The 6582-nt window shown below is 47.6% G+C and overlaps 1 non-coding gene and 1 pseudogene across 1 annotated transcript; both read left to right on the top strand.

Annotated features, from left to right (window-relative positions):
* Positions 1–432: 432 nt before the first annotated feature.
* On the top strand, positions 433–505 carry TRNAE-CUC (transfer RNA glutamic acid (anticodon CUC)). The gene has a single exon. It is a non-coding gene; the product is annotated as a tRNA-Glu (tRNA).
* Positions 506–1066: 561 nt separating this feature from the next.
* On the top strand, positions 1067–1819 carry LOC123170663 (uncharacterized; annotated as a pseudogene).
* The last annotated feature ends 4763 nt before the right edge of the window (positions 1820–6582 follow it).

The raw sequence follows: 6582 nt of genomic DNA, 5'->3' as shown, positions 1-6582 counted from the left end.
GTTAGTGTCATAAACTATTTGATGTCAACTCGCATTGTTGTCATGAACTATTTGCTTTGAACTTTTATTGTTGCTATGAATTATCTGGTTCGATTATTATTGTTGTGGTGAACTATTTGTTATTCAGACTGCAATGCGATGAACCATATGTTTTGACTACTACACAACCATTTGGTTGACAAGTGTGGTCTTAAGTCAACCTGCAACATGCACACCAAAGAAGCATCAACACTTTTTTTATGCACTTCATTGTGAAGAAACTTATCTCAAAGTACCCGGAAAGAACTAGCCTTAAATCACATAGACCGGACGATATATAGCTAGTAGAAGTCCTGGGTGCTGTTTGGTTGTGTTTACTCATCAACTATATTCTGCGTTCGGGACAGGAATATGTACGGACTAATAAAGCTATGCGCCTCCACTCTAACACAATCCGTCGTAGTCTAGGTGGTTAGGATACTCGGCTCTCACCCGAGAGACCCGGGTTCAAGTCCCGGCGACGGAAATTTCTTTTTTGTGGCTTTTTCTTACGCTGGTGCGCCATCTTACAACGTCGAAAATCAACAGCACTGAAGACATTTTTTTTTGTTTTACAATCGTCAAGAGTTTCTGCCGGAAGCAAGACTGCACGGTATGCACTGGCCCTCCCTGCCGCCTCGCATCCCAATCCTCGCCTATTTATTGGTCGGCTTCGCTGCCGGCAATTCACCCGCTCAGTTGGACGCCTCCCACAGGTATCTCGATTTCACGATTGATTGATACATGCTCTTCCCTTCATTCATCCTTACACGGGCATCTCCGGATTCCCACGCGAAAACTGCCCCCTGCACCCGCTTGATACCTGCGAAAATGCGCCTTGTTGATTGTTCGATCCTGGTCTGCGACCCAAATGCATGGCAATGGCGTCAAAGAAACACGAATCCGCGTCGCCGGTGATGTATTATGTCGATCTCAGACTGGTTTGGGTTGGTCCTCAGGCGCTCCGATTGACACAGGGTGGCGAGATAGTGTATCGATTAGTAGGAAGAAATTGATCGATTGGTCGATCGGTCGGTCGGTCGATGCCATGGCTCTGAGGCAGAGCACGCGGTTCCGCGCGGCCACCGCGTTCCTCGGCGTGCTCTCCTTCGTCCTCGCCGTCGTCGCCGAGCTCAAGAACGTAATTAGCCAGAGCTAGCACCAAAGGTCCCATTGCTACGACACCGCGATTGCGTGCATGCAAATGATCCATGTAGCTTTCGAGTTTCGATCGCAGCCGCCGTACGGGACGCCAATCAGAGGCGCGGACGTGATCGTCTGCCGGTTCCCGCCGGACGCGACGGTGGCGGCGCTGGGGGCCCTCTCCGCGCTCGTCGCCGCGTGCTGCGCCGGGATCGGCGCCGTCTCCGTCTTCTTCCCCTACGACGGCAGGTCCATCCCCAGGAAGGCCCTCTTCGACTACACCATGCTCCACGTCTTCTTCCATCTCGCCATGTAATGAATCAAATCCACCAAGCAGCGCGTCGTACCGTCGTAACGTAATTACACCGGCAATATGATATTTTTTTCATTTTTTTCTAGCGGCGTTACGGTGGCCGGGATAGGCATGACGACGTGGGCGACGGCGACGGAGGCCCACGTCCGGAACGTGCACCGCGACCTCGGGTACGCGTGCCCGACGGCCGAGACCGGGCTGCTCGGCGCCGCCGCGTTCCTCAACCTCTGACGCCTCGCTCTTCTGGCTCGTATGCCTCATGCTCGTCGGCAACGTCAGGGAGGACTACTTCGACGGCCGGGACGAGGTCAGCGCGACGGAGGCGCGGGGATCGAGGAGAAATAAACATGCGGCATCCACGTACACATTGTAAATTTGTAACAACGCAAGCATGCAATCGCGCTGTCTCCATGTCGAGGACTTCTGTTCGTTCGTTGTGCATCAATTTGCGTGGTTTGCATTTCGGGTATTAGACAAATCCTTCGAACGAAAAGACGAGCAGAGTTCACAAGGGAGCGAGCAATGAACACGGGCAATGTGTAAAGGGTAAAGTGGACATTACCCCTTGAACATTTCTTTTGAAATACAGTACAGACGCAAAACACTCATATATACTATGAGCACATTCGAGAAACCGAGCCGACATATCATCTTGAGATTTACCGTAGACGCCCCGTAAATGCCCCGTAGACGCCCCATAGAGACCGAGACCGAGCCGATATACGAACTCACCGTAGACGCCCCGTCGTCGACGGGAACGTGTCCTCCCACTGAAAGCGCATCGGCGAAATTCCTGAAAAAAATCCAGAAGTAACGGGAGCATTAGGACTTTAACCTTGTCGAGCTGGGGATACCGATGTCCCTCTAACCATCCAACCACAGGTTGGTAAAGTGAATTTTACTCCCCTGAACTTACCAAGAAGATCATATTGCAACCCCGAACTTTGAAAAAGGACAAATTACCTCCTCTAAACTCCTGAAACCCGCCAAATAAACCTCCCCTGAACTCCTAAAACCGTTCGATTTTCTACCCTTTGCAATCCGAACCCGGTTTTGATGTGGCCTTCTTCCAAATTCTTAGCAATCTATATAAATGATCTGACAACTAATGTTGTTTACGATGGAAGGAAGGGCTTTATATAGGACAATTGTGTGTTTATTGCTTATATATTATAAAAACATGGAGTACAACTTCAAGAATGGAATTCCGATACATAGTCCATCCATATATACACAATAATGAAAACTTTAAAGAAAAATATCTCTAAATTTCAACAGCCTATGGGAGAAAAATATTGAGCGAAAGAAGAGCAAGAAAAAAACATGTGTGTAAGATTCGGTAATAAATAAATAAGCTGCGAAACAACGGTTCGTCCGCGCCTCTCCTGTGACAGAGCAGCCCATCGCCCAGATCTAAGGGGGATTGGATTTTGGGGGGTGGGGGTGGCTACTTCCATACCCTTATCTGCTCTTTGTCTTGGGTTTGGGGTGCCACTCGATTCTCCAGTGGGTGATGTCCGACGGCATGGCAGGGGTCGAGGGTTGCGAGATCTTAGATGCCAGGGTGGCGGCCCTAGAAGGTGGGCTGCATGGTCTGCTCTTCGACGAGCGATGTTGCGGTGGTGATGGCATTTCTCCATGGTCGTGTCAACTATGTGGAGCGAGGCAGCGGGAATCCTGGCGCTGGTGGTGCTTCGGTGGTGGCTCCTCCTAGATCATGATGTGGAGGCTTGTTTTGGTGGCAGCGGATTGAAGGAAATATGCCCTAGAGGCAATAATAAAGTTATTATTTATTTCCTTATTTCATAATAAATGTTTATTATTCATGCTAGAATTGTATTAACCGAAAACATAATACTTGTGTGAATACATAGACAAACAGAGTGTCACTAGTATGCCTCTATTTGACTAGCTCGTTGATCAAAGATGGTTATGTTTCCTAGCCATAGACATGAGTTGTCATTTGATTAACGGGATCACATCATTAGGAGAATGATGTGATTGACTTGACCCAGTCCGTTAGCTTCTTGATCATTTAGTATTCTGCTATTGCTTTCTTCATGACTTATACATGTTCCTATGACTATGAGATTATGCAACTCCCGTTTACCGGAGGAACACTTGGTGTGCTACCAAACGTCACAACGTAACTGGGTGATTATAAAGGTGCTCTACAGGGCTCTCCGAAGGTACTTGTTGGGTTGGCGTATTTCGAGATTAGAATTTGTCACTCCGATTGTCGGAGAGGTATCTCTGGGCCCACTCAGTAATGCACATCACTATAAGCCTTGCAAACATTGTAACTAATGAGTTAGTTGCAGGATGATGTATTACGGAACGAGTAAAGAGACTTGCCGGTAACGAAATTGAACTAGGTATTGAGATACCGACGATCGAATCTCGGGCAAGTAACATACCGATGACAAAGGGAACAACGTATGTTGTTATGCGGTTTGACCGATAAAGATCTTCGTAGAATATGTGGGAGCCAATATGAGCATCCAGGTTCCGCTATTGGTTATTGACCGGAGACGTGTCTCGGTCATGTCTACATTGTTCTCGAACCCGTAGGGTCCGCACGCTTAAAGTTCGATGACGGTTATATTATGAGTTTATGTGTTTTGATGTACCGAAGGTAGTTCGGAGTCCCGGATGAGATCGGGGACATGACGAGGAGTCTCGAAATGGTCGAGACATAAAGATCGATATATTGGACGACTATATTCGGACATCGGAAAGGTTCCGAGTGATTCGGGTATTTTTTGGAGTACCGGAGAGTTACGGGAATTCGCCGGGGAGTATATGGGCCTTATTGGGCTTTAGGGGAAAGAGAGAAGAGAGGCTGGGCGCCCCCCCCAAGGCCTAGTCCGAATTGGACTAGGGGGAGGGGCTGCGCCCCCTCCTTCCTTCTCTTCTCTCTCCCCTTTCCTTGACTCCTACTCCTACTACTTGTTAGGGGGGAATTCTACTCCCGGTAGGAGTAGGACTCCTCCTAGGGTGCGCCATAGAGAGGGCCGGCCCTCCCCCTCCTACACTCCTTTACATACGGGGAGGGGGCACCCCTTGGAGACACAACAATTGATTTGATCTTTTAGCCGTCTGCGGTGCCCCCCTCCACCATAGTCCACCTCGATAATATCGTAGCGGTGCTTAGGCGAAGCCCTGCGTCGGTAGAACATCATCATCGTCACCACGCCGTCGTGCTGACGAAACTCTCCCTCAACACTCGGCTGGATCGGAGTTCGAGGGACGTCATCGGGCTGAACGTGTGCTGAACTCGGAGGTGCCGTGCGTTCGCTACTTGATCGGTCGGATCGTGAAGACGTACGACTACATCAACCGCGTTATGCTAACGCTTCCTCTTTCGGTCTACGAGGGTACGTGGACAACACTCTCCCCTCTCGTTGCTATGCATCACCATGATCTTGCGTGTGCGTAGGAATTTTTTTGAAATTACTACGTTCCCCAACAGTGGCATCCGAGCCTGGTTTTATGCGTAGATGTCATATGCACGAGTAGAACACAAGTGAGTTGTGGGCGATATAAGTCATACTGCTTACCAGCATGTCATACTTTGGTTCGGCGGTATTGTTGGATGAAGCGGCCCGGACCGACATTACACGTACGTTTACGCGAGATTGGTTCTACCGACGTGCTTTGCACACAGGTGGCTGACGGGTGTCAGTTTCTCCAACTTTAGTTGAACTGAGTGTGGCTACGCCCGGTCCTTGAGAAGGTTAAAACAACACTAACTTGACGAACTATCGTTGTGGTTTTGATGCGTAGGTAAGAACGGCTCTTGCTCAGCCCGTAGCAGCCACGTAAAATTTGCAACAACAAAGTAGAGGACGTCTAACTTGTTTCTGCAGGGCATGTTGTGATGTGATATGGTCAAGGCATGATGCTAAATTTTATTGTATGAGATGATCATGTTTTGTAACCGAGTTATCGGGAACTGACAGGAGCCATATGGTTGTCGCTTTATTGTATGCAATGCAATCGCCCTGTAATGCTTTACTTTATTACTAAGCGGTAGCGATAGTCGTAGAAGCATAAGTTGGCGAGACGACAACGACGCTACGATGGAGATCAAGGTGTCGCGCCGGTGACAATGGTGATCATGATGGTGCTTCGGAGATAGAGATGACAAGCACAAGATGATAATGGCCATATCATATCACTTATATTGATTGCATGTGATGTTTATCTTTTATGCATCTTATTTTGCTTTGATTGACGGTAGCATTATAAGATGATCCCTCACTAAATTTCAAGATAAAAGTGTTCTCCCTGAGTATGCACCGTTGCCAAAGTTCGTCGTGCCCAGACACCACGTGATGATCGGGTGTGATAAGCTCTACGTCCATCTACAATGGGTGCAAGCCAGTTTTGCACACGCAGAATACTCAGGTTAAACTTGACGAGCCTAGCATATGCAGATATGGCCTCGGAACACTGAGACCGAAAGGTCGAGCGTGAATCATATAGTAGATATGATCAACATAGTGATGTTCACCATTGAAAACTACTCCATTTCACGTGATGATCGGTTATGGTTTAGTTGATTTGGATCACGTGATCACTTAGATGATTAGAGAGATGTCTATCTAAGTGGGAGTTCTTAAGTAATATGATTAATTGAACTTTAATTTATCATGAACTTAGTCCTGGTAGTAATAGCATATCTATGTTGTAGATCAATAGCTCGCGTTTTGCTCCCCTGTTTTATTTTGATATGTTCCTAGAGAAAACTAAGTTGAAAGATGTTAGTAGCAATGATGCGGACATGGTCCGTGATCTAAGGATTAACCTCATTGCTGTATAGAAATATTATGTCCTTGATGCACCGCTAGGTGACAGACCTATTGCAGGAGCAGATGCAGACGTTATGAACGTTTTGACAAAAGCTCGGTATGATGACTACTTGATAGTTTAGTGCACCATGCTTTACGGCTTAGAACCGGGACTTCAAAAATGTTTTGAACGCCACGGAGCATATAAGATGTTCCAAGAGTTGAAATTGGTATTTCATACTAATGCCTGTGTCGAGAGGTATGAGACCTCTGACAGTACTTTGCCTACAAGATGGAGGAGAATAGCTCAACCAG

Source organism: Triticum aestivum, chromosome 1D (assembly GCF_018294505.1).
Source record: "Triticum aestivum cultivar Chinese Spring chromosome 1D, IWGSC CS RefSeq v2.1, whole genome shotgun sequence".
Classification (NCBI taxonomy): domain Eukaryota; kingdom Viridiplantae; phylum Streptophyta; class Magnoliopsida; order Poales; family Poaceae; genus Triticum; species Triticum aestivum.
Note: the sequence above shows the minus strand (reverse complement) of the source record. Positions and strands in the feature narration are given on the sequence as shown.